Genomic DNA, 9,672 nt, shown 5'->3' on the forward strand with positions numbered 1-9,672 from the left:
AATAATAAAGAAACTCCCAAATGCAGTTCCTTCAATTGAAGCCACAAAACCGACTGATGCATTCATAATATCTATGTCTGAGATGAATAAAAGAATGAACAGCGGAACTGTATAACAAGTTTGGATTTAATAACATCTCTTGTTTGATTGCAATCAGGATTGTTTTTGTTTTTTTATTGAGGTTAACTCCAGGATGAGGAGAGAAGTCTTAGTAAAGTGCGGCGCTAGAAGTTAATTGAATTGGTAGAAAATCGTAAATAATCGCCATTATGAAGTAGAATGAATGAATGTTAAAGATGGTTTGTTTCGGCTATATTAATGGAAAGTTAAGACCCATAACAAAACAAGTTTAACATTCTGTCTGTTTCATTGTCGTGATTATTTACACTTTTGGTGACTCAATTGACTCCAAGCACAGCAATTTACAAAGACTACTTTCCTCATTATGGAATTAACTGCTAAAATTCAGAGAAAAATGATCCTTCAAACAAAACAGCTATTAGAAAACTGTTAGTCTTTCATTGAGTAGTATAAGTGAATTAAAAAAATCAGTTTTTTACAATGTTTGTAAAATAATTAAATTTTGTTAAAAAGAAGAGAGGACTTATGGCAATAAAATACAAGTACTTTATTAGGTGTAAATTGCCTAATGAAAATACACTTGAGATGAGAGCTTTCGGCTCGAGAGCCTTCATCAGTCACACTTGAGTATGACTGATGAAGGCTCTCGAGCCGAAAGCTCTCATCTCAAGTGTATTTTCATTAGGCAATTTACACCTAATAAAGTACTTGTATTTTATTGCCATAAGTCCTCTCTTCTTTTTAACAAAATTTAATTATTAACGTTACACTATGGCTTCGAAAAAGTTTAACATTAATGTTTGTAAAAGGACATTGACGATAAAAATAGGCCAATACCTTCAATATGAAGAAACATAGTATGATTCGCTCTAACGCAAAATGCAGTGCACTAGGCGAATGTATCACGACTTTTAAATGTTACTAATAAGTACCCCTTATTAAGTTTTTAATGACCTGTCTTATATGATTAGATAAGCTAACCAAGGCAACACACAAACAGAAAACATTGAAAAAACAAGACATGACCTTGCAAAGACGCAAGAGCAGATATTTTCCAATTAAGGAATTATCGCTCGGTCCACCAATAATTTAAACCATTCCTCCTAACGTCGGAATTAATAATAATGAACCTAAATCCTTTTTCTTTTAGGAATAAACAATGTGTATGTTGTGTTTAAAACATGTTCGGAAATATATTTAAAAATATATACAGGGTGTTTCTGATAAGCATGTCATAAATTAAAGGGTGTGTTCTTAGGGTCAAACTGAGTGAAAAGTGTCAAAGAACATGGGGTCTACTACGCTTAGTTTCGGAGGTACGGGCCCCCAAACATTGACCCCCAAAACGTGAAAAATGTCACAAATGTGGAGTAAGACATATCAGCTGCTCATCTTGATTAGACAATTCCAATACCCTCCCATCTTAGAATTCTAATGAGCCATTTTCTAGCAGAAGCGTATTATTAAAGGTAGAAGTGTGCAAGGATTGGTCAATAAAAGTTGGCTCAAAGTGACAAACAAAGAAGAGTTTCCAGTTAATGTATCATTTCTTCGTACATGTACAACGTCAGCACAGTTTTAGAGGTATTGTTCAAAATGCTTACCATAGCATTAATGCAAACATGAGCCCGTCTAACGAACGATTCTTGGACATGTTGAAAGATGCCTTGTGTGTTTCGGATTGTTTCACACACTTCAAGTTTCGTTCTCGCAAGTCCTCCACATCACGGACTTCACTCTTGTACACCAAGTCCTTGAGATGACCCCAAAGGTAGAAATCACATGGATTCAAATCTGGAGATCTCGCCGGCCACGCAACTGGTTCTCCTCGTCCAATCCACCTCAAAGGAAATGTAGCGTCGAGATGTTCTCGAACCATGCGGCTGAAGTGTGGTGGTGTCTTATCGTGCATAAACCACATGTCACGTAGCAATGCTAACGGTATGTCCTCAAGTAGTTGCGGTAAAATGTCTCTTAAAAATTCCGCACCACACATTTAAACTAAATTGAACTTGGTGGCTCCTAACAGTTGTTGCATGTGGGTTTATCTGACGCCATTCGTGGTCGTTGTGATAGTTCAAAATACCATCACGGGACAATGATGCCTCATCGGTTACTAAAAGAGCGCGTGGGAATGGATGGTCTTCAACTCTAGCCCCAAACCACCGACAAAAGTCTAGGCGTCTAGGATAATCTGCATGGTTAAGAGCTTGCACCTTCTGAATGTGATACGGGTGAAACTGATGCCATTTTAGAATTCTCCATAGTAAGACGTGATTGACGCCTAACTGTCGTCTAACTTGTCTGGTACTAGTTGATCGGCCATGCTCGAACATGGTAAGAACGTCTTGTTCGATGTCCTCGAAACCTTCTTGAAGATCTCGTTCACGATCATTTCCTGGTTGTAGTTGACACGTGTCCCTCAAGCGCCAGTCAACAGCCTTGAATGTTCGTCTATCCGGTACGTGACGTTGCGGAAATTGTTCCTGATATTGTCTCCGTGCCTCCATAAAATTATCCCGCACAAGTCCATACATAAGATGCATATCCGCATATTCTGCATTAGTGTACGCCATTATGTCACTACCGGAGCATAGCCGACTTGTATTAATACAATTTTGAAAGTATTACATTGTACTGTGATAGAAAAGTAGGAAACATACTTTACTAAACGCACTTTAAATGAGATAAAGACAAATATATTGTTATCAAGTAAATGTATTACTTCTAAAACAAACTGCCTTACTTTATTTCAAAAAAAAAACCCCAATCTCAAGACAAAAAGTAATCTTTGTCCTATTGGCATTTTCATTCGTTTTGAAGTTCCCGCCACAAAATTTTCCCCCTAAGGGCAACATCTAGCGGCGGCAGATCACGACGGCCATTGCCAATATCAGAAAAAAAACCGAGGATCACCTATAGGCCTTTATTAATACAAGTCGGCTATGACCGGAGGTTTAAGTGACTCTGTGACTTTGTGAACAACAGCATCATACTTTATACCAACCGACCGCAATTTTTAAACGTCCAAATCACACAAAACCAAGAATCAGATGTCAAAACATGTACTTTTAAGTGTCCCTTGTAGACCCGGGATTAATATATATATAAATGAACTCATGGTTTAGTCCTATATTATTCAGAGGGGAATGTGAATGGGCTATATAGCAATCAATGAACTCAAGGTTTATATTATTCCCAAGAAAAATTTAAGTGGGCTATATAGCAATCAACTTAAAAGGGGAAATCTAGCCAGAATACCACTGTCTGCTTTATATCGACCCTTTTCGTCAGTTAACTTATGGCTATTTAAGGAGAGAAAGAGCCAGCTATATGGCACTTGAGTATAATTAAGCATTGCAATATATAAAAGGCGGAAACACAATGATATTATCATTTAATCATGAAATGAAGGCTTATTTAAGTTTTCAAGATATTCTAGCGACCCTAATTGTGCACGTATCACAGCTTCATACATTAAAAGGTTCGAACTAGGGCACCGTTCTGTAGAAGTTTAATTGCGCTAACGGTTAATTTGCTTTTGAAGTTGATAAATGACCCTAAAAAAAGAAACCCAAACGTTTCGATTGATATTTTCCAATTTTTTCATTTACAAATCGAAGCAGAAGTCCATTAAATTAGCCTAATTTAATCGAAGTCATAGAACAAAACTTCCTACACTCGAGGAAAAAAGAATTGCCACTTCAAGTGAAATAATCTTTAAGATATAAGCGTTTATGCAAAGCAGTAATTTCGTTCATTTTTGGAGCCAAATTCTAGTAAGTTGGGAAATCAAAATAAACCTCTCCGAGTCGAGACGCGGACTATCTGTCCAATTAATAAGTTTCTTCTAAACGCGATTGATTCAGCATAAATGGAAAGCCGCAATTGCGTGAACCTTTGGTGGAAGCCCTGCCATTGGGAGGCTAGACATTTCTCATAACCCAAGCCAATCGCCGCGTACATCTTCTTAACCCTAACGATGATAACGGAGTAGATGTTACGAATGTCGTGCCGAAATTTTAAGTTTTAAACTGTTTTGAGACGTAAAATAAAAATCAAATAATCACAAAATATAAATAAATGTATACGTCTAAAATTAACAAAATATACCAATGTAAAAAAATATATTCAACTTAAAATATACATCAGCTAAAAACCCTGTTCTGTTTGATAATGGAAATTTACAAAAAATAGTCACGTGACCAATAGGGTATCGCGTCTCTTCCTAATATAGAGTGCTGTCAGAAGCGCCGGTGTGACGTAAACCCATGCTGTTTTCCCATAAAGAAAAAACGGTAACTGTCATGGCCGCCAATTGCTAAAGGCAGACTCGTGACGTTTAACCTTGGATCTGACGTCACAACTGGCAGCATTCTACGTCACTCTCGACAATACCTCCAACGCGAGAAGTTGCTTTAATTTTACATTGCTGAAATAAACTATTACCTGCCAATGAAGTTGCAAAGTTTATTGTACCGAAAGCAATTATTTATTTACCAAATTACTTTCGAAGTGTTCCTTTTTTTAACAGGGGTCGGTATCCCCTCCCCCTTTTTTATAGGCACCTAAACTCTTTCCCTCTGGAGTGGAAAATAACCTGGGCCCCACAGGAGACCAAAAAAATAACCCATCTGTACCGACATTTTGTAAACAACTTCACTTTTATTTTTGATTAAGAAAGATAGTCAGAAAATAAATCGTGTTCTTAATGGTAGGGAGCACAAATTTTTGTGCTCACTGTTATTGGTTACTAATTTCTCTCTAATTCTTAAAAACCCGCGTTGAAATTGACAAGAGAAGTTTTTTGTATAAGCGTATCGGTTATTTAGCGTCCTTGCGAGAGGATTTATTTTGTTGTTTGATTAGGTGTCATTTTTACCTGTGGTTTTCTAAATTTCCTTTTATACATATGAACGGCCCATGAAACGCAAGAAGGGAGGCGTGGGCTGTTACACAAATTTTTAAGAACTTCCCCTTACATTCAATCAGTAATTAGTATGGCCAGAAGTCTATTAAATTTAAATTGCCTAATTTAATGGACTTCTGGTATGGGGTCTATGGCCTCTTAAAATTTCCAAGAAGAAAAAATCTATGTATTCCTGTTTCTATACATTAATTTTTATCTACTATACGTTAGATTTTGATCTGTATCATCGTAGAGAAAAGCGCTATTTGACATTTTTTTAAACTGCATACTTTTTTCAACGGTGTACTTTTTTTAATGTTTGTGCCGTCAAATGAAAATATTGCGATTTCAAATTAATTTTAACAGCGATAATCTTTTTTCCACGTTCTACAGCTATATGCAATTATTTGTTACCGTTAAAAAATATAACTGCAGTTTCACTGTTGTTTTAACAGTCATTTAATAATAATGGCAAGTTAACATGATCTAGGAGACCATTAAATTGACTATTATCAATATTTACAGCAAAACTTGTTTCATTCGTATGACTGTAAATTTTACTGTGTTCCTACTTTTTGGCTACTGTAATTTCTTAGAGTGTAGCGTAATGAGAAAAATAGCATCTAATAACAGCACTTTAATTCTTTTAGATTTTAGATCAATTGCGGATGTAACAAAAGTTTTCAATTAAACAATTCTTCGCGTTTTGGAGCCATTAAAGATGTTTATCTTCAAAATAGAGGTGATCTAGACGAAAAATAATTTCTACTAGGTAAATAAATCTTTTACAATCAATAACTGGCAAGAGTTGTTTAAGGTGTGATTTAGATATTTTATATGTGGCTATTGGAATTAGTTGATTTGAACAACTCTGAAGGTTCTTCAAAATAGCAGTGGGTGCTAGGTGGTCTCCAATTATCCTAGGGGTAATACAATTTTCTCTTCCCTTCGTTCTAACTACATACGTCAATGTTTATTAGTACTTCCACTGTGGACTTGCAGTTTTAGGCTGCGTCGATGTGTGGTTATAAGCATCGGAGTAGAAGGACAAATCTGTTTAATTTTCCTGTTTCACAAATCTGAACCGGTGACCTAGACGAGATTCGTAGGGGTGACGGCCCAGTCTACTCGTTAACTTTGCTCTATGGACGAAGGGTCATTTCTGTCAATATATGTCAAAGTGAGAAATTATAAAATGTTGATTTTCTATTTTAATTCACCTTTTTCTTAGATAGAAATTTCAACAATGAAAAGGAAAAGAAAGCAATAGCGCCGGCACAGAGGAAAGCGTAGAGCAAGAAGACTACTTTTAAGTCAAATACTGTCAGGGCTTCGTATGTCAATACTTGTTCGTCTGTCATGAACCTCGAGCATCCTTTTCTGCTTATTAATTTTAAAACCCGGAGACGATGGCCAGTTTCCCAAAAAGCCCGAATCCTGGAAATTAAGAGTATAGTTTCAAGGATAGATTTAATTTTAGAATCAGGAATGGAGAACAGAGTAATCCGGGTGCGCGTCAAAGCCCCGTACTCCTTTCCACGGGATGGTGGGGTATGAAAGAAGAGGCGGGTCATAGTGACGGAGGTAAAAAGGAATTACGTATTTTTCGCCGTCCCCTTCAGCAACGTCATCAAAACAGAATTTAAGTGAGCCAACAAGATAAGTTTAAATTTTCGTTACGTGCTGCCTTAGACAGTATATATTTTTCGGTCGTCATTGAAGGGAGAGTGAATGGGAGAGAATTGGGGTGAGGTGATATATTTCGTTCGTGTATTTGAGAATTGTGTTTTACGTTTGCTCGATATATTTAAAGCGAGAGAGAGGACTATGGTATTGCCTTAATTTAAATGGAAGGTTTAATACTGCCTTTAAAATTCGGGTCACCCGTGGACAATAAAAGGTTTCACGCCATCAATCATCCCGACCCCCGATTTCAAAATTCAAAGAAATGGAGGGGGATTTTTAAGAAGCAAAAGCAAGTAAATACCGACGTTATATGTAGAATGGTGTTTATTATTAGAATTTACGTGTATTTCTCCTCAAATCGAGAAGAATTTTAAAAGAAAGTCCGAGCGGGCAAGAATTCTAGAAGCGCGCTTTAGAAATCGTTTTAGTTTCTTCTTAGCTACAAGGTATCGATGGGATTAATAGTTTTACCTGAGTAGAAGTGGTAGTAGTAGTAGGGTTAGAAATTTAGTTACGGGCGTTGGCGATATTTGATTCTCTTTACCAAGCAGCCATTGAAAAATTATTCCCTCTGTCCGGTATATAAGGGGATATTTCACTAGAAGTATATTTATTGTAGTAGGGATAGCGAGAGTACGTAAACGACGTGGCTTAATTAGTGGCTAGACCATCTTGTTCTGCATGAAATCTTCTAAGTGAACAGCATAGTTATCGAGTCTCCATATTTAAAGAGTCCAAAGTAAATAAACCTCAAAATGCAACTCGATAAAGTGGTCACCATAATGGATTTTATGAAACTAGTTACGCTATCGCAAAAAAATAAGCTAGACTATGTACACATAATGGCCAAACATAGCGCGGTTTCAGTGAAAGATAAATATATAAAACATTGTTTTACCTAAATTCAGTCACAGAGTTTTAGTAAAAATACCGGAAAACTTCAATCTGTTGGTTAAGTACTTCTCTAGCTCGTTGTCCATAAGTTTCGACCTAATTTTAACTGTAGCAGAATTTCTAGAAATGTCCGCCTCTACTGCTAAATATGAAAAACTGTTTCCGGAGAGATTTTTCAAGTACAGGTGAGTAAACTGTAATTAGTGTAAATTTTACTTGATCACTATAAGCGCACGTCAGGAAAACAAGGAAACGTATTTTAACATTATATTTAGTGTAACAGATTTACGGAACAGGTTTATTTCCATTACGGAATCACCACGGTAATTTCGTTTTGTCTAAGATAAATTTTATTCCAAGGAAAATATATTTCATGGAATAGAATCGTGAATAGGCCAACCTATCAAACACCCGCCACGATCTCTTAACGATCATTGGTCCGCTCACTGAAGGCAGTAAATCGCTATGTAAAAACCCTCTTAGTTATCAGTTTGAAGCGATTTCAACAGCCTCAGTTAACAATTAAAGACGCTTTAATTAGTGATATCAACTAAGGCTGTCGGTATAATCCTCTATATCAGATGGAAATATTGCTAACAAGACTTTTCTCATTACCCCAGGCGTTAGTATCCATAAAACATCTCATTACAGCTTAAAGGGACTAGCTGTAAGGAAGTCATCGGTGGGTGGTCAAAAATTATTTGATATACGTCAGAGGCACGTGACCGAGGAGAGTCGTGGTTCAAAGAAGCTCAGTTCCTTTTTTTTTCGAAAACTACCGCTTCCGGGAATTGGCGCTGGAATCTAGCGAAAAACAAGGACTAAGTGTTCAGTCCCAATTAATACCTAGTCTTTGCATCTTGTTGTCACGTGGTGCCTGTAGCGTATTTCAAATAATTTTTACCCGCCTGCCGATACCTTCTTCACAGTTCCTTTAAAATGCCATTCAGATTAGGCTCATTCCAGGTTTAAATACCGTAACGAATAGTCTCATCCCCAAGTGTAAATACCCCTAACACACCCGCTTCAAGTTGGTTTTCAAAGTAGCTTCAAAAATTCGTGTTTGTAATTATTTTCTCGATTGTGAGTTTTGATCACACTTAAGTTAGGAAGCGTTTTATGTCGCTGCGAACTGCTTTACCCTATAATCTTGAACACGGTTTAAGAGAAAATAACTAATTGGATCGTTTAGCCTTGGTTGGTGATGTGGAGTATATGCTTTAGAGGTAGTTCTCGGTTTTGAACACGAGGCGTCTCTTCCTACAGATATATATTCCTTAATTGAATTTAGTTTTCTTTTTCCATTAAAGTTCTCATCAATAGGAAACAGATGACTTGCCGCTAGTAATGAAGAGGATTTCATTCGGTATAGACTACTACAGAGTATGCCCAAAGAATTCATAATATAACGTACATTTTGGTTGCTGATGATTTAGGGTAGTCAAATGTTAAAGTTTGAAAATATTTTTCGCCCTCGTCTTACATTGATAGACTACTTAGACTTAACGAAAGTAATCAGGGGAGATGTGTTTAATTTAGTAAGATACTTTTCGAAACGTTAATTACAGCATGGATTAAGCTTGACTAGATCTAACGTATTTTTCAACACTGTGGAATTAAACGATAAAAAATTATTTAAATGCAGCTTCATGTACCTATCAAAGGGAAAGCGAATTTACAATTTCATATCGTATTTTACCACGATAGTGGTATTATGTTTACTTTCAATATATCAAGTTTTTAATATAATTGAACCAAAGTTTAAAATCCATTGAAATATCACGGAAACTCACTTTCGATATATATAAATAATTTTGTCTTGTCAAGCTTGCTCGTCCGTTTTGATGAAATCAACATGGCGTGAGGAAAAAGCGCGGGAATCCTATACGCGTCTCGAGCTTCTCGCCAGTCTAAACTCTGGGTCTGATAGCGGAGAGAGTGGCACCATCTCACGTGAAAAATATATCTGTGACATCAACCTATAGGGAAACGTTTTAGCCTTTCATAAAAAGTGGATTTCAAATGAAGCATTTTCAAATGCATATTGCCAGAAGGGGATAATAAAAGAAGGATGACACTCTGTATCCTCTTAATGCTTTAGT

At 36.5% G+C, this 9,672-nt stretch overlaps 1 long non-coding RNA gene across 1 annotated transcript; it reads left to right on the forward strand.

Moving 5' to 3' along the window:
* The first annotated feature begins 7,303 nt into the window (after window positions 1-7,303).
* Window positions 7,304-9,174, forward strand: LOC149655963 (uncharacterized). The gene is made up of 3 exons (XR_016370320.1): window positions 7,304-7,755; window positions 7,854-7,893; window positions 8,894-9,174. It is a non-coding gene; the product is annotated as an uncharacterized LOC149655963 (long non-coding RNA).
* Window positions 9,175-9,672: the final 498 nt, after the last annotated feature.

This window comes from Phalangium opilio, unplaced genomic scaffold, assembly GCF_054372755.1.
Source record: "Phalangium opilio isolate 3A_F unplaced genomic scaffold, DU_Popi_V2 ptg000078l_1, whole genome shotgun sequence".
NCBI classification, from domain to species: Eukaryota; Metazoa; Arthropoda; class Arachnida; order Opiliones; family Phalangiidae; genus Phalangium; species Phalangium opilio.